We start from the raw sequence: 19572 nt of genomic DNA on the forward strand, positions 1-19572 counted from the left end.
TATTTTTTTGTTGTTTTTTTTAAGACCAGGGCACTTCATATCAAAGGAGTTGCCCTTCTCACGTCTACCATTTCCCCAAACACATCCAATCAAAATTTTGAGTTAGCCATTTTTTCAATGTAGTTGAAAGTTCTGGAAATTGGGTGTTACAGAATGACAACCCCCTCGTAGTCCTCAGGGCAAGGGTTGCAATTTATGCCCTGGGGGCATATAAGGTGTTTATAGAAAGCGTTGTCATAGAAACTCGAAAAGGGCTCATTTGATTGGAAATTGAAAGGGCCAGTGCCCTTTGTAATAATCAAAAGTGATTGGAAGGCTTGACATTTTTATAATAAAGATCGATGTGGGCACAGTGTTTTTTTTTTGTTTTTTTTTTTTTTTTTTTTTTTGACCAGGGCACTTCAGATCGAAGGAGTTGTCGTAGAAACTTCAAAGAGGGCTCATTCGACTGAAAATAGAAAGGGCTAATACCTTTTTTAATAGTTGAAAATGATTGGAGAGCAACTAATCCCCCTCCCATGCCCACCCTCCCATTCGTCCATTATGTTTAAAAACTAAATGTTGCCTAAATATTAAATCAAAATACAACGTTAATGCTAATTCCCAATAAGGCATCTCAGCAGTATCCCAAAACGACTGAGGGTATTATGTTCAAACTTTCGGGGCTACTTCTGCTCTTAAAATTTAACCAAATCAAAATAGCGTAAGTGCATCCAAGCTATCAAAGAAAGTAAACAGATTTTTTGGCGAATGGCATCGAGTTTTCTATTTCAGGTCAACTATAGGAGGTATGAAACTAAATTAAACACTATTATTCGTGTCTAGATTTTTAAAAGGGTGTATGCTGCTACAAATTTCTGAAAAATTTTCTCCAGTATACAAATAGCAGGCCAAACTATAAAGTCTTAAAAAAACGAAAAGATTTACACTATTATTTTCTTTTTCCCTGAAAAGACTATTCGTGTCTAGATTTTTAAAAGGGTGTATGCTGTTAAAAATTTCTGATAAATTTTCTCCAGCATACAAATAGCAGGCCAAACTATAAAGTCTTAAAAAAAAGAAAAGATTTACACTATTATTTTCTTTTTCTCTGAAAGGACTATGTCAACATAAAACGGACAGAAATTAATTAAAAAAAAACTTTTTCCACAAAATAAGTTTTTCAAAGAAAAGTAAAGAACTCCATTAAACCAAAAATGAGCAAAAACAAAATAAAATAATCTACCAAGCGTAAAACTACCACAAGTCAGCATCGATAAATAAATGAAACCCAAAACGAACAGAGATTACAATAGAATAATCGAGTCAAACTCAAAACGAGCAGAAATTGACATAAGTTGGGCTCAAAACCCCTATGCCTTCCCAAGGGCAGAACATAATTTGCACTTTATTTAAAAAATACAAATGAATGTGCATTGTCAGTTTAATATACATATGCTGATATTTATTAATCAAAATGTTAATATTATTTGATTTATTAAAGTTATAAAAGTAAAAACATTTATATTTTTTTCAGTAAAGTCCAAATTATGGTCTGGCCTTTGGAAGGCACAGGGGTTTTGAGCCCTACTTATGGTTATTTCTGCTCGATTTGAGTTTGACTTGGTTATTTGTTGTGAGTTCTGTTCCTTTCAGGTTTCATTTATTTATAGATGCTGATTCGTGGCAGTCTCACGCTTGGTAGATTATTTTAAAATAAAAGTTCAAAATAGGGATAAAATCCTTTTTAATAGACAGTGTATAGAAATTCACACAAATACCAGATATTACGGTCACATATACAGTGACCGTCATCAGTAGTAAAACTAGGTATTTTTGTAGTTGAAACTAGTAGAAATATCTGGTACTTTTGTGAATTTCTATACACTGTCTATTAGAAAAGATTCTATCCCTATTTTGAACTTTTATTTTATCGTCATGGAAAGGCAGCGGGGGGTCCGAAATTATCTATGGTAGATTATTTTATTTTATTTTTGCTCTTTTTTGGTTCAATTAAGTTCTTTACTTTTCTTTGAAAAACTTATTTTGTGGGAAAAGTTTTTTTAATTAATAAACAAATAAGAAAATCTTTTGAACTTACCAAAAGTATGCAAACTATGTGCATACTACTAAAATGCAGGTATAATTGCTGTAATTAACAAGGCTAAGGGTGTTAAGGTGAAACTCTTAGGGAATGTGTAGGGAGGGGGTCAATTAAATGAGAAAAAACTATGAGCATACACATATAAGCAATATCATCAGCAGCACAACACTATCATAGAAACGTTTAAGGAGCTCATTTGACAGGAAATGAATAGTTCAAGTGCCGTTTTTATGAGTAAAAAAAAAAAAAAATGGAGCACAATCAGCCTACCTCCCAAGCCACATTAATTCTCCAAACACATCCAATCAGAATTTTGAGATAGCCATTTTGTTCAGCATAGTTGAAAGGTCCAATAAATATGTCTCTGGGGATGTTTAGGATGTCAACCCACTCCCAAGCCCTCAGAGAGAGGGCTGTTAGTTATGCGATTAGCCCATTGTTTATATATAGAATTTGTTATTGGGAAAGAGAGCTTGTTTGACATTTGATGTTCAAAAAGATCAAGCGCATTCAGTGAAGCTTTTAGATAATGTTGAGGGGCAATAACTATGTCTCTGGGGATGTTTAGGATGTCAACCCCCCTCCCAAGCCCTCAGAGCAAAGGGTGTAAGTTATGCAATTTGCCCATTGTTTATGTATAGCATTTGTTATTGTGAAACAGGGCATGTCTGACCTTTGGTGTTCAAAAAGACCAAGTGCATTCAAGTGAAGCTTTTAGAAAATGATGAGGGGAGCATTGAACTAAATCATAACATGTTATGGCCATACAGGTTGTCAAAAGGGGGAAACTCAAGAATGACTAAGGGTATTAAGTTGGAACTTCAAGAGAATGATCAATTGACCAAGGGCATGTTGAGAGGGATGTTCAACTAATCAAAAGAAACTATGTGCATCTTGTAACTATTGCTACCATTATGACAGATACACCTCCTACTTATACTGAGAATAAGGATATTAACATGAAAGTTTCAAGGAGCATTTAGGTGGTGTTGAAGTAAATCAAAACATACTGTGTGCATTCAGGTCGCCAAAAGTAAGTATGAGCAATTTCTCAGGAATAGATTAAGAGTATTAAGTAGAAAATTTCAGAGCATTTTGAGAGGGATGTCGAAATAACCAAAAGCCACTCTGTGCATACTGCTAATGCTACTACTGCTGCTACTTCGGTTACTACTACTGCTACTACTTCTGAGGCTACAGGTAGGAAGTTGAAACTTTCAGGGAATGTTTAGGGGGATATTGGACTAACTGTACAAGCAGCTTATCAAAAGAGAGATCGGAAGTATCCCAGGAATGGTCTAGAGCAGGGATGGCCAACCCAAATTATCTTGTGGGCCACTTTGGAAATGCATCATAACTCCACGGGCCGCATATAAAATTATATATATCCATATTAGATTTAGACCTATTATAGATATTTTTTGGAGTGACAAATTGAAAAATAATGAATTTTTATTTGATTATGTTTACTATTTTTTTCACATATAAAAATAGATAATATAATAATAATAATGATACTAAATGCACATTGTAAAAAATATATAATACAAACAATAAAAAAATAACGAAGTAAAAAACAAAATCATAGAAAAATATTATTTCACTAGTGCAATAATTATTTTTTCACTTTTTCACTTAGCTTTTGCAAGTCGATCTCAAGTTGGGTATTTGTACGTTGTAATTGATGTAGCAGGTTAGAGTCAGTTATGTTTGAGCGTGTTTTGTGTTTGGTCAATTTCATTTTCTAAAAAAAAACAATTCGCAGGTATAAGTTGAACCAAAAGCGTTAACAACTTTTTGGGCCGAATTTCTTGAATTGGATAATTTTTCTTTTGAGACGTAGATGTTAAAAAAATCTATTTTTGATTATGAATTTTCAAACATGCGTTTTAATTCATTATTGCACTGTATGTCAATCAGATCCATATGGAGATATTCTTGGACAGACTCAATTTCAACATGAAAAGGACAAGAATATATTTCAAAAATTTTTAGTGTATTTTTTTCCAACACTAAATTATTGAATAGGCTTTCAAAAGCATCTGCAAGTTTTCTTATTTCTGTTGCATATTTGATATAATTGTTACATTTTTATTTCCTAAATTCTCTCAACAATGGAAAGTGGTGAGCATTATTAATTTTCAATTGTGATTCAAATAACAACACTTTGTCCTGAAATGTTCTGATGTGATTAAATGTATTGACTATGAGGTTATCTTTTCCTTGCAATTATATATTTAATTTATTGAGTTTGTTGACAATATCCACGAAAAAGCATAAATCCAATAACCACTCATCATTTCTTAATTCTGGCACAGACCTTTTTTTTGTCGTTTGTCATTCACAAGCAAATCAATTTCTTCCCGTAACTGATAAAATTGCTGTAAACATCTTCCACGACTTAACTATCTGACTTGACTGAAGTACACAACGTCACAATAGCCTATTCAGAATCTAATTCTTTCAGAATATCCTTAAATTGTCAAAGCGCAAGTGCATGTGATTGAATGTATTTCACTATTTTTTATAACTACTTGCATAACATGGTACATTGATAATACTTGGGCTATATAACATAATGATATAATACTTGGGCTATATACATCAATAAACAACATTGTTAAGAGAGAAACATCGAATCTGTGATGTTCCAAGATGTGCGCGCATCATGAAGGCGCAGAATATAAAAGTGTGATGAATCTCGCGGGCCGCAAAAATGTTTACAGGGGGCCGCATACGGCCCGCGGGTTGGCCACTCCTGGTCTAGAGCATTAAGTTGTAAAAAAAAGCTATAAGTCTGCATGTTTTCAAAAGGGCATATAAGCAGTACCATCAGCAGCACAGCACTATCATAAAAACTTTTAAAGAGCTCATTTGAATGGAAATGAAAAGTTCTAGTGGCCTTTTTATGAGTCGAAAGAAATTGGAGCACAAGCAGCCTCCCTCCCAAACCACATTAATTCTCCAAACGAAACTTTCAGGATATGTTTAGGGGAATGCTGAACTAGGCAAAAAGCAAAATGTGCATACTACTACAACTACTAACACTACTACTACTACTACTAAAATTGCTACTGCTACAACTACTACAAAAATTGCTAATGCTACAACTACTACTAGTACAACTGAAGCTAAGGATATTACAGGGGAGCTTTCAGGGAATGTTGAAGAGGATGGTGAACTAGCCTAAATTGAAACAAACTATGTGGATGGAGGTTATTGAAAAGCTGCAACAGCTATATCTCAGGAACAGCTTATAGTAATAAGTTGAAACTTTCAGTTCATGTTAAGGGGGATGTTGAACCAACCAAAAGGTACTTTATGTATACTACTTCTACTACTACTACTATTATTACCATTAAGGCTAAAGGTATTTAAGAAGACATTTCCAGATAATGTTGGGGGGGGGGGTAGGTTATATAAAATTGAAACATGCTATATATGCAGGCTGTCAAATGGCTGTATCAGCAGTATATCAAGAACAGCTAAGAGCAGTGATTCCCAAAGTGAGCACTACTGCCTCCTGGGGGGCTGTGCAGGAAATTCAGGGGGTGGTGACGGGAAAAGGTGAATTTGGGGGGCGATGATTAGCTGTAGGGGGTGATGAAAGCATAAAAGAAAAAACAAAATAATTAGAAAAATGGTAACACTTATAACACAATTTACAGATAATGTAAGTTAAGTTAAGATTTAAAAATGTGTTCATTTGTAAACATGGTTTTGGTGTTAGTTTTTCTTCATTTAATTTATTTTAACTTATTCTAACTTAACAAATTTATGAATTGACCTAGGCTACCTATACGGTAGTAATAATAATATAAAACAAAACAGAACAATTTAATACGTAGAAAATACCTGTTGCATTTGAAAACTAGATGACAAAATTATATAATGTAAAATTGTAAAGTAAATATTGTTTTCCTTAATTTATGTATGGAAGAAAAGATCTCTATTGCAGAACTATGTAGGAGCTTCCCAACCAAAAAGAACAGTCATATTTTTTGGAGTAATCTGCCCTTTGAAGATAATGATGCCAGACTCAAACAAATTTGTTTTCTGTTTTAGCTCTTCAATCAGGGCTTTACACCTGTTCCATTTGGCCTTTGTTGTGTTGCAACAAAATTTAATATCTTCCAAAAGCTTGCAAGACTTGATAGTAGCTCTATTTATGTTTGTACTTGGAGCAGAGAAAATGATAGGAGACAGGTGCAATTCAGTGGACTGCCAATTTCCAGGAACAGGGAGTCTTTTTGTGGTTAATGATTTGAACATTCTGAACTTTATATGTTAGGTTAGAGTGAAATTGAATAAAGGGCTGATCATTAAGTTGAAGGGAATACCATAGGCAATAATATTCAACAGCCTGTGTAGTCTTTTCCTTAGTAAAAATTCACTAGGCCTCACTACCTAGGTGTTGAAATATGTTGGTTTTGATACTACTAGTTTGTTTTTGTACAAGGTTGTTGTTTTGACATTAAGTTTGAACTAGCAGTAGCCTTCCAATATAATCCCACCAAAACAACAAATGAGTAATACAGATCTGATGTCTAGTCAGGGGCAGATCCAGCATTTTTTTAGGGGGGGAGGGGGCGGGGCGCAAAATAGGTTGAACAAAAAAAAAAATTAGGAGGGGGGGTTCAAAATAGGTTGATCCGATAAACTTGCATTATGAGCAAGTTTAATTAACGCAAACTTGAGTTAATTAAGTAAATTAAACTATTTTGACTACGCTAGGGGGGGGGGGTGCCCCCGGGATCCGTCACTGTGTCTAGTGGGAGTAAAAAAAAGAGCGCTTATCAGCCCCAAGAAAGGACATGACAAACGTTTAGCCTGTGAAATAGTCCTAGATGATAATTCTTATGCAATCTTTTGTGATGAATATGATAAATGGACATGCCTGAGTATCTCCTAACTATACAATTTATCAACAGGTAGAGTCCAAATTGAAAACACTCCCCTACTGCTTCTAGCAACTCTAATCACAGCTTGAACGTCAAGTATTGTTCAAGCCACAATCAGCAGTATGCAGCCTATTATTGATAAAATCCCATCCCTAGCTACTATTCAAAATATTGTCCATTCATTTGTGAAAAAGCTAGAAACTGAGATTTCAAGGTCTATAAATAATGTCAAAGCCCAAGTCCCTGATCTTGAACATCAAATTTCCAATAAGTGCTCTATTTCTGAGATTTGCTCTGAAGTTCATGTTCTTGTGCAGTCAATAAGCTAGTGAAGGAAGCTTGAGCTTGTGAAGCCTATCTTTGTAAGGTAAGTTTCTCAGAGTTGGACAGAACTTTGTTACTTGTCTTTGAACTTTTTCGAGAGCTTTGATGTCTTTGTTGTAAAAGGGACGTGTAGTGCAATGACCATATTCAAGGATTGGCTGTACTAGAGCTTTGAAGAGAAGACAAAGGGTCTTGTTATTTTTTAAAAGTGAAGTTGCACCTTAAAAATCCTGCAACACGATTTGCTTTCCAAATAATGTTGTTATAGTGGGCCTGAAAGTTGAGGCTGCTGTCAATGACAACCCCCGAGTCGCACTCCTCCTGGCATGATGTGATTTGTAAATCCTCTAGTCTATATTCATAGTGGATAGTAGGCTTCCCTATCATTAGCTTATGGTTTTTGTCAATATTGATTTCCATTAGCCATTGGACATCCATCTATTGAGCTTTTCAAGGTCCTCTTGTAGAGACTGTGCATCAGCAGCTTTTTTGATTACTTTATACAGTTTGGTGTTGTCTGCACACAGTAGAATCTCTGAGTTGATGCCTTCTACTAGATCATTGAGATACAGGTTAAATAAGAGAGGACCAAGAACCAAGCCCTGGGGAACACTGCCAATTACCTGAACTTTGAGTGTACTTGGAACTCCATCTACTGATACTGTTTGAGACCTTCCAATAAGAAACTGTTTGATCCAATCAACTGTGGTTCCCAGACCAAGGTTGCAGAGTTTGTATAAGAGGCAACAATGAGGTTCTTTATCAAAGGCCTTTTTAAGATCTATGTAAATGACATCCACTTCATCATCCTTATCTGTGTGTATTTTCCAGTTTTCCACTGCCAGAGGAAGCTGTGACTCTGCTGACCTTCTCTTCAAAAACCCAAACTGTTTGCTAATGATTATCTTTCTTTTGTGCAGGTGCTCAAGGATGTGGTCAGATATCACAGATTCCAGTATTTTGCAGGTTTATCAGGTTAGACCGATAAGGCAGTAATTTAGTGGATATTGGCAGTTTTCCTTTTGTGCAATGGTATCACTGTTGCCTTTTTCCAGATACTAGGGAGTTCATTCAACTGTAAGGATTTTTGAAAAGTATTTGATAGGCGCTCTGCAATTAAATCTGTGGTTTCTTTTAACACTCTGGGGTGAAGTCTGTCCAGACCTGGCAATTTCCTTGTCCTTAGCTCTTTGAGTTTCTTCAGGACCACCTGTGGATCTATCTTGACCCTGAGTGTCTAGTCAGAGACTATGGTTTGCAGGGTTGGTAGTGATGACTGAATAGGTTCCTGGGTGAAGAGTGAAATATGTGTTGAGTAAATCTGCTTTTTCTGCAGATCTTTCAATCAGGAGTCCAGTCATAGGGTCCTTTAAGGTTGGAATATCTGGCTTTGCAATGCATTTAGAATTTATCTGGTTCCAAATCATTCTGGGGTTGGTCTTGACAGATACTGCAAGGTTTTGCTCTCACATGCTAGCTGCTTGCCTGGTTTGTTGCCTCAATTTGTTTTGTAGCCTTTGGTAGGCTCTTGCTTTGAGAGGGCTTGACTTGTCAGCTATGTAATTTTTCCAACAGGTTTGCTTCTCCTTGATGAGGTGCAAAACAGCGTGTGGTAGGGTTGGTCTTTATATTGTTTGGCAACTGATGTGTGTTTCTCCTCAGCCTGAAGCATGATGGAGAGAAATCTGGAGTACATTTTGTCACAACTTTCAGTCAAACTGAACTCTTTTTCCCAATCCACTGTGCTGAGGTCATTGCGCATTGCAGCAAAGTCTGCTCTGTTGTAGTTTTTTGTCTTTGCTGTCATTGGCCAAAATCTGGAAGCCTACAATATAGTAACCAGACTTTCCCACCACTGCTAGAAAGCAGATATTCTCTATCAGTTCTGAATCGTTTTTCAGCGGCAGATCCAATATACTTGGTCTTTCTATACCTCTGGTTTGGGTGGGCTCTAAGACAAATTCGTTCAGACAAGCTATTCACCATTTCCAACAATTTCGCCTTGGGTGATGTTGGGTTGTGCAAGTGCATGTGCTGTCTAGACCAGTTGATTTTTGGTTGGTTGAAATCACCCACAATGACTACATTTGATAAGTTTTCACTGCAGATTTCAGTAATTTCTGCAAGCAAGTGCAAGTCATTTTCAAGACTGTTATTTGGACTTCTGTAGTAGATTCTGAGTTTGATATTTACTCCATCAGCTGCTTTTATTTTTTACCAGATACTTTCTTGGGATAGTTGGTTTCCTCTGGGACGTACTGGGGTAGCTTGAATGTCATGTCTGTAATAGCAGAGGATTCCCCTTCCAGTTCACTGTTTCTCACCTTGTATTTTAGAATCTGTAGCTCTGGGAGTGTATGCAGGTATCTGAAATTTTATGTAATAATATCATATCAAAGTTCACAACTATCTTTAAAACTATGGAGAAACAATTCTTATCTTCAGATGTGACATTGTGAGGAAATTTGTTGAAAATTGAAAAGATGAGCCTTTAAATTACTTTTTGGTAATCTTCCTTCCTCAAATACTTTTCAAGATAGACAAAAGCCCCTCATCTAGAATTTCATAAGAGGTGGAACATTTTAGCAGGGCAGCAACTATTATAAAGTTAGATCTAGATAGCTTTTACAAATGGGCAATATGTGGAGGCTCAAGTTTAATGTTGAAAAGTGCAAGGTTTTCCATTTTAGAAGAAATAGCCCCCAATAGCAATACTCAATGTTATCAAATGCTGGTGAGAGGCAACCAATTTCCAAGAGTACCTCAGATAGAGATTTGGGAGTTGTTGTAGATGAAAGCCTTAAATTCAACTGCCAAACCCAAGCTGCAGTAGCTGGGGCTAACCAAACTCTTGGTATCATCATGTACAAAATCACTAGTAGATCCCCAGCAATAGGTACAAAACTCCACAAGAGCCTGGTGAGACCTAGATTGGAGTATGGAATGTGCATTGCCATGCCAATTAATAAAACAGACCAGATGGCTTTCAAATCTGTCCAAAGACAGGCAACAAAATGCATAAAGGGATTTCAACATCTGCCATATGCTACCCAATTACATAATCTCAAATTAGTATCTCTCACATATATACATAGGCAATGAGATGTATTAATGACATACAAGTTAGTGCATGACCAGAGTGTGATCCACAACCTGTTCCAGATAGTAAGTTTGCAGACTATTAGAGGTCATCCCTTGAAGCTTTAACAAAAACATACTAACACCAAGCCATGAAAAGTAAATTATTTTCCAATTATGCAGTCAACCAATGGAACTCCCTTGGCCAGAATGCTGTTATGTCTTCCAGTGTAGAAGCCTTCAAGTCTGCATTTGACTGATGTAGGAAGCCTTTGGCCACAGTATGGGATGCACCTAATGAGTTGAGTTGCCATCATCATTGACTGGCATTCATAGGACTTGTACTTATTGCTGGCAAGTGCAATTTAAGGTAATTATATTTGGGAACAGTGTTGACAGGAAAAGCATTGGTACTATGCTATTATTATTATGTTGTCTTCCATAGCAGAGGCCCTAAAATATACTGTAACCAAGATATGACTCTGTGCTAACTGATATAGCCTACAAAACTTCACAAGAAAATATTAGAATAGACTAATAAATTCTTATTTCATATAAAATGAAGAAATTGTCTGTCAATCATATTTATAAGGAACTCACTAAAAATTTCATTAGGTAAGATTCTAGTTTTGTTTTTGTTATTTTAAAATGTAACCTAGGCCTAGTTGATATTAACTCTAAGTGACAATGGATCTCCAAGAATAAACAAAACTCTCAGGGATACATGCAGAGCATTAATGATCTCCAGGGAAGAAATTTTGAAGGATTTGCCTTCACTCCTCTCCCCAGAGGGGAAGAGGAGTGTTATAAAAGTGAGACTGGTAAAATTCTAGACAAGCTACCTTTCACTGTCTTGGAAAGTGGTTAGGTTAGGAAAATAAAACTCTCAGCAATGAATCCAGGGCCAGGAACGTACTTTTGGAAGGTATTTTCAAGCTACTATGTTAACCCTTTTCTGATTTTTATGAGAAATTTGTATAGCCTACTTGACAGGTTATACCTATTGGCATTTTGACAAAACAACATTATACCTTTCAGTTTTACCATTATAGTTTTCAGTTTATTTTTCTCTGGTTTTAGATCTAAATTCATAACTGTTATCACCACCCCTTTTGTTTACTGTGTCATCCTTTCAAATTAAAAAACAGATCTTGAAAGAGTCTTTCTCAAGGAAAGGAGCAGGACAGTTCCGCCATGATCGATTGAAACAAGATCAAGAGAGATATAAAGCACTTGTTGCAGAGCTTAAGGACAGAATAGCTAGTGGTGAACAAAACCTCGCAATCCGTGACCTCTGTATTGTGTCAAAAAACCCGAAAAGCGGAGAAGTCCCTCCTCCGAACCTGATGCAGATGTAGAATTCCAAGTTGAGAACTGTGTAAATAATGTAAATATGGGTGTTACCAAACATGTTAGTACTTTTTCTATGGAAAGACTCTCACCCCATGACTAGTGACAGCTCATTGGAGAGCGAAACAAGCTCTGGAAGCTACTACACTGCTAACTCGAAAGCGCCAGCGACCACTTTAGGCAAAACAGCAGGTGACTTAGATCAACTAGGAAACAGGACTAACAACTAGAGTAAGCAATACCAAAAACGAGTAAGTACAGACTTTTATGCTCTAATTACTAACGTTAACCAACTTCCTAACAAATTAAATAAGCTGAAATCCGTAATTTATTGCAAAAATTATGATCTGTTCATATTGACTGAGGTTTGTCCCAAGTCCAGTAGAAATAGGCTCAAAGATTCCCATGTTAAGATTCCAGGGTATGGTGTCATGTCAAACCTACAGTCTTCAGAATGCAGGCGTGGTACGTTGGCACTATTCAAGACATGTTATAGTATACGATCATTATGTCTCCCAGGTAACTCACAATTTGTCAAATCTGTATGGTTCGACCTATGTGATGACGGCAGTGGAGTAATAACCAGAGTAGGCTGTATTTACAGAAGCCCATCTGCTTTTACAGATTGCCAAGAAACCGAGCGGACAATAGCAACAATGCTGCATAAAGCAACAATGAATTACATGGGGAACCTTTTTATAGCTGGTGATTTCAACTTCCCTGACCTCATATGGAAGGAGGGATATCCGTATATACCTGTACTTACGAACAGAAGCAGAAGCACGAATCTATTCACAGACTGCCTTCACGACCTTAATCTCTACCAGATTGTCAAACAAGCTACTAGAGGCCGACTTTTCCAGAGACCGACTCTACTGGACCTAGTGTTCTTACGGGATAAAGACCAGCTTCAGAACATAAATTACTTACCTCCTCTAGGAAAGAGCGATCATCTAATCCTAGAAGTGAATGTGTCATTTTGTAAGATAAAAAATGATTACATAAAGAAAACTTATGTAGACTACAGGGTGATCAGAAAAGAGGTGGAAGGCGTAGTTTGGTCACCTTTACTTCAAGGGGACGTCAACCAACAATGGGCTAACCTACAGGACGAGCTACTTACACTTAAAAAAAAACATGTCAGTAAAACTCACGCCAAAGCCCAAAACACTGCCTTTCATGACCCCTGAGATACGCAAGGAAAGAAACAGGAGGGGACGGTACTGGAGAAAGTACAATAAAGGAGGGAAGGAAGAACACTACCAAAAGTTTGAGAAAGCTCAAAACAAACTAAGAAGCCAAACTAAACAACTTTACGCACAGTACGAGTCCAAGCTAGCTGATGATAGTAAGAATAACCCAAAGAAGTTCTGGAAGTATGTATCAAGTAAGGACCATAGCAGAAGGTCATTAAAAGCACTCAGTACAGATGATAGCAAGGAAGTGACCAACTTGAAGGACATCACTGAACTCCACAACAGGCAGTTTGCATCGGTTTTTACCAATGAACCAGATGGTCCTCTTCCTCATAGCCCATCATACAACATCCCTAACCCAATGCCACCTATTCTACTCTCCCCCCTGTCATCCAAAAGCAACTTGAAGTGCTAGACGTCAATAAGTCCGCCGGTCCTGATAACTTGCACCCAAGACTATTGAAGGAGCTTGCCAAAGAAATTGCACAACCACTATGCAATATATTCCAACTGTCGCTTGACTCAAAGGTACCCAAAGACTGGAAGCTGACCCATGTCACCCCAATATTCAAGAAAGGTGACTGCACCAAAGCCATAAACTACAGACCCATCAGTCTGACCTCAGTGGTGGCAAAAACCCTTGAGCAGATTGTGAATGCTGACCCTCCACCTGAAAATCAAGTGCTACGCAAAGTGACTACATAGCCTCGGATCCGGACCTCCTTTTAAGATCTCGACCTACGCGCGTCAACGGACATGCTGATGACGTCAGAAAGACTGACAGACTGAACCTTCTAGACCAAAGGGGGCGTCGAATAGCCACCTGGAATGTTTTAACCCTGAATGCACCTGCATCAAAGAACCTACTTTCGCAAGAACTTCGTAAGAATAAAGTGGCGATTGCAGGTCTCACAGAAACCCGTCTTACTGGAAGTGGAGAAGAGCGAATAGGCGATAATCACTCGTAAGTCTGGTCTGGAGGGAGCATGAGAAGAAATGGTGTTGGCCTTGCGCTAAACGGTCTTGCAAGAAAGGCCTTACTCTTGCACAAAGTTGTATCAGACAGAATAATGAAGGCCCGCTTTGGGCACAAGCATGGCAAGATGACAATTTTTGTATGCTATGCCCCAACCAACGATTCCGACGACGTAACCAAGGAAGAGTTCTACTCTGCTCTGTCCAGATGTCTGTCAACAGTTCCCCCCCACGATGTCACTGTTCTTCTCGGTGACTTCAATGCTACAGTGAGAGATGATATGGGTGTTTGGCGTGGCACAATTGGACCTGTATCCCCCAACCCACTGAACGATAACGGTCTTCGCCTACTCGAACTGTGCCGATCCCATGAACTTGTGATCGCAAACACCTACTTTCAACGTAAGACTATCCACCAGTACACGTGGTATAGTAGCAACGGTTGCACAAAGAAGATGATTGACTACATCATTATTTCTAAACACTGGAGATCATTGCTGAAGAACTGCAGAACTTACAGATCAGCATAGCTCGGAAATGCAGATCACAGGCTTGTACGTGCTGATGTCCAACTTCGCCTCCATGCACAGCGATTGGAAAGAAAACCAGTAGCAGCGGATATTGGGAAACTAAAGGAGCCATATACTCACCAGAAGTATAGTGTTGAGATATCAAATCGCTTTGAGCTCCTGGGCACACTCAACAACAGCAAAGACGCCTGGAAGTATTTTAAATCACAGACCAGCGAAGCAGCACAGCTGGTGCTTGGCAAGCGGAGTTTCCCAAAGAAATCGTGGCTAACTGACGAAACACTGCAGGTCATAGAGCAAAGGCGGAGGGCAAGACTTCTTGGGGACATGGCCACCTATCGAAGGCTCAATGGAGTGCAGAACAGACTTATTCACCGAGACCAAACTCAGTTTGTTGCAAGGAAAGCCGATGAAATCGAACTAGCAGCAAAAAAGAAAGACATGGGTAGCCTGTTCAAGCCCCTCCGCAATCTCACAGAAAATAAAACACCAGCATTGGGACCCGTCCTATCCAGGGATGGGACACTTCTCTCTGATGAGGGTTCTTGTCTCGAGCGGTGGAAGGACCACTTCTGCTCACTCCTGAACAACACTAGCCTGTCTATGCCTCCTACTGATAGTCCCAGCCAACGTGGCAGTCCAAGATCCAAAACAGATGCTCCTCCAGATGAGCCTTTCAGCCCATCAGAAATTGGAAATGCAGTAAAAAGGCTCAAGAACAATAAAGCTGCCGTTATCTGTGGCCTGAGTGCGGAGCTGCTAATATATGCAGGTCCTGTTATGCTCCTGTTTCTCCACACCCTGTTTTCTACAATCTGGCAAACCGAGATAATTCCCGACGATTGGCGGAAGGGTGTCATTATCCCTTTATGGAAGAGGAAAGGTTCTAGAAGCGACGGATTGAACTACCATGGAATAACCCTACTGTCTGTCCCAGGAAAACTTTTCTCAATGGTCCTGCTAGATCGATGTCAAAATATCATTCGTAAAATCCGGCGACCGGAGCAAGCTGGCTTCATGTCAGACCGTTCAACCATCAAGCAGATTTTTACCATCCGTCAAATCACAGATAAAGCCGCGGAGTTCAGACAAAAAGCTTTTTTTACCTTCGTCGACTTCCGTGCTGCGTTTGACTCAGTGGACCGAGAAGCTCTTTGGCGGATTCTAGAATCGACAGGCCTCCCTGAGAAATACTGCAGACTTCAAAGCTCTACACCATGGGAAGGAGAGCTGTGTTCAAGTGAACGGCCACCGCAGCCCGTTCTTCCAAATCACGACAGGAGTGCGCCAAGGATGTGCAGTTGCCCCAGAGCTCTTCAATGTCATCATAGACTACGTTATGACAAGGACTACTTCACATCTCAGCTTTGGACTCAAGTTTGGAGATTGTGTCATTACAGATGCTGATTTTGCCAATGACTTGGCCATTCTGGTGGACTCCATGGAGCAGTTGCTGGAAGCACTTCGAATCCTACAAGAAGAGGCTGCAAAAGTAGGACTGCAGATAAACTTGACTAAAACGAAAATTATGGCCATTGACCCATCCTCTCTTGCTGCCAATCCTTCAGTTAGCCTGGATAGCACCACTAGCATCGAAGTTGTCCAAAGGTTCACCTACCTGGGCTCCATAATTTCTTCAGATGGCTCACTTCTTTCTGAACTACAAGCGAGAATATCCAAAGCGTCTTCTGCCATGGGCAGACTGAACCGTCACCTCTGGCAAAAACCGAACATCAGTCGCACAACGAAGCTGCAGATTTTCAACACCCTCGTCGGCTCTGTGATGCTCTATGGAGCTGAGACATGGCAAGCTTCAGCCGCAACCCTCAAGGCAATTGATGTCTTTCAGTCGAAGAGCCTGAGGAGGATCGAAGGTCTACGATGGTTCGACTTTGTCAGCAATGAGAAGCTGCTGCAGCTCACCAAGCAGTCTCGGCTTTCGACCCAAGCAGCCGAGCGAACACTACGATGGTTTGGACACCTACTTCGAATGCCTCCACACATACCTGCGAAAACGATCCATGACTTTGACCCTGTCAAAGCCGGTTGGAAGCGACCTCGCGGCCGACCAAAGACACGATGGTCTGACAGCCTGTCCAAGTTCCTGGCGATGGCAAATATCAGGTTGAGCAATGTGCAAACGCTTGCAAAGGCATGGACCAAAGTGGATGGAGGAGGCAGACGTCACTCTCTACGCCAAGCAGCGCCCGGCAGGAGACATAAGTCAAGTCCGTAATAATAATATACTTTCCCCCAACCAGCACGGATTTCTGCCAGGAAAATCGGTTGAGACCAATCTCCTTGAGACATACAACACCATAACAGATCACCTGGAGAAAGGAATCCCTGTGGACCTGATTCTACTAGACCTAGCCAAGGCTTTTGACAAGGTACCACACAACTGTCTCAGATTGAAACTTTCAGCAGCAGGTACCCACTCGGACGTGGTTGATTGGGTCATGGACTTTCTGACTGGTTGGAGTCAGCAGGTTTGACTCTTCACAACTAATGGTGATAAGGTCTTCTCTGAACCATGTAATGTTGTAAGCAGAGTCCCCCAAGGTACTGTCTTGGGCCCTACCCTATTCCTTATATACATCAACAATTTGATGAACGGAACAGAAAACAACATCACTCTCTATGCCGACAACTCCAAGCTGTTTGGGCCTGCAAACCAACAAAGTCTGCAGCATGACCTTCATAGAATCCAAATGTGGGCACAAGACTGGCTACTTGAATTCAACACATCAAAGTGCAGTGTCCTTCACTTTGGAAGCAACAACCCCCGTCACCAGTACAACATGTCTGATCCCAATTCACTGGCTAGCTTAGTACTAAAGACAAGTCCCAAAAAAAGAGATCTAGGAGTGCTGATAGATGAACAACTGAAGTTCCACGGCCACTGGCAACAAGCAGTTTCAAACGCAAATTCAAGCCTTGGTCTCCTCAAACGCACTATAACCAGCCGCTCCCGTACAGTCTTTCTAAGGCTCTGTAAGGCTATAGTTTGACCCGTTTTGGATTTTGGTACGTGTCTCACCTCCCCTTCTTATAAGAATGAGACCAGTCTAATTAAAGGAGTTCAGAGACGTTCCACAAAGTGCATAGCTGGCCTACGAGATCTCCCATACAACAAGAGACTGGAATACATGCAGCTGCCAACACTTGTCTTCAGACACCGTTATGATGATATAATGCTGACCTACAAGTATAACGCACAACCAGATAACCCCCTGTTTACCAAACATTCAAGTCAGCACCAGACAAGAGGACACTCACATAAGCTGTCAAAACGTTTTGTCAAAACACAAATGTAGCAACACTTCTTCTCCGAGCGTGTTGTCAACGATTGGAATAGCCTTCAAGCTGAAACAGCAACAGCACCTAAGGCTGTGTCCTTCAAGTCCAGACTTGACAAGGAATGGAATAACAAGCCATGGAAATATGAGTGGGACTGTCCATCCCACTCAACTACTGACTGATGCCAACTTTATCATAATGAGTGTCTTGCTAGGAGGCTGATACCACTTGTCATACCCAACCATCTCGCATACTTGACCTGAAGTTGCTGTTGCGCGGCAGTGTCAGCTCTACACAGCTGAGAATGGTCTTTATGGGCCATACCTACCTCGTGGCCACCGCTACCGAGTGGGCTTAAATTGCATCTCTCCAGCAGACCTCTCCTATGGCGTGTCACTGGGCCCTAACACAGTGACAAATTTTTGCCATTATTGACCCGGAGCACAACAGATCCAGTATGGACCTTAATTTGCTCCAAAGTGCAAATTAAGGTAATTAAGGTAACATCAATGGTTTTTTTCTAAATTTAGGAATTTCAATTATTTACATATTTTTGAAATTCTATATACTGGGATTGAACAAAGTTGTAAAGCTGAAAATACTTTTCTTGTACTTGTACAGGTTATACCTATTGGCATTTTGACAAAACAACATTATGCCTTTCAGTTTTACCATTATAGTTTTCAGTTTATTTTTCTCTGGTTTTAGATCTAAATTCATAACTGTTATTTGAGTAGTTTTAAGTTTTAAGGCACATCAATGGTTTTTTTCTAAATTTAGGAATTTTAATTATTTACATATTTTTGAAATTCCATATACTGGGATTGAACAAAGTTGTAAAGCTGAAAATACTTTTCTTGTACTTCATTTAAGCAGAAGATCTATTATGTAAGGTGTTAGGCTACTCTTATGAGCTGTTAAGGCCCTTTCATTGTATCTTGAGCCCTTTAAAGGCACAAGATGCAATTTGCAACAGAAGTGATTATTGTATTATGAAAGAGCATAAAAAAGACATCAAACAATGTTACCACTTTCATCCTAGCTAAATTATAGTGCCAGCTAGAAAACTACCATAGTTTCATTGTCCTAACCTAACTAGCCTACTTTCCAAGATTGCTTGGAAAGAGTAGCTAGTTTCTGCAATATTTCAGTGAGATTAGAGATAAGGAGCTATTGACGTTCTTTGGCTTGGTTTAGGCCTACTCTTCCTGACTTTAGGTTTTGAAAACAACAATCCCAACAATTTGAGCAGGATTTTAAGCAATGTTAGGATTTTTTTCCTTGTAAGAATGTGTCCATTTATGAAAGCTTATAAATCAGGATGTAGCAAAGTTGTTATAAACATATGATTTTACCTTTGATGTCTAGGTCCCTGATCTGAGAGATTTGAGTCTCCTAGTCCTAATAGGCTTCAAGTGAAATTCAATTATTTCGCCAAAATTAAGTGTATTTGACACAGTGTTTCAACTTATCTTTTCAAACAATCTGTAAAATCTTGACAATTTTCGAGAGAAAATCGGGAGATGGCTCTCAGGATTCGGGAGAAAATCAGGAGATGGGTCTCAGGATTCGGTAGAATTTTCAGTAAGATTTCTTCTTCTATTTAACAGCAGGCGGGCTTTTCAGTATAACTATTTAGCTCTTTTCCTTTTGCTTCACTCTGTGGGCTACAGAGCTACTGGCTTGATTGCCTCATATTTATTAGATATATTCAGATATCTTTCAGCAGATCTTTCGACTCTAGGAGTTCCAATATAAGAGGATAGATGTCGATTTCTATGCTCTGTGTGCAGGTATAGTTGGCTAGGCTCTTGGCTGATAGTGGGATTTTGTGG

The 19572-nt window shown here is 39.2% G+C and overlaps 1 protein-coding gene across 1 annotated transcript in view; it reads right to left on the bottom strand.

The window, feature by feature from the left end:
- The window catches only part of BCL7-like (chromatin remodeling complex subunit BCL7B-like protein), a 36465-nt gene extending 17227 nt beyond the window's left edge, over window positions 1-19238 (bottom strand). Inside the window, exon 1 of the mRNA XM_089105689.1 lies at window positions 19093-19238. The gene's annotated coding sequence lies outside the window, so the exon portion shown is untranslated. The remainder of the gene's footprint in view (window positions 1-19092) is intronic.
- Between the last annotated feature and the right edge of the window lie 334 nt (window positions 19239-19572).

Source organism: Artemia sp. Qi Xiang Cuo, chromosome 19, assembly GCF_049724085.1.
Source record: "Artemia sp. Qi Xiang Cuo chromosome 19, ASM4972408v1, whole genome shotgun sequence".
NCBI lineage: Eukaryota > Metazoa > Arthropoda > Branchiopoda > Anostraca > Artemiidae > Artemia > Artemia sp. Qi Xiang Cuo.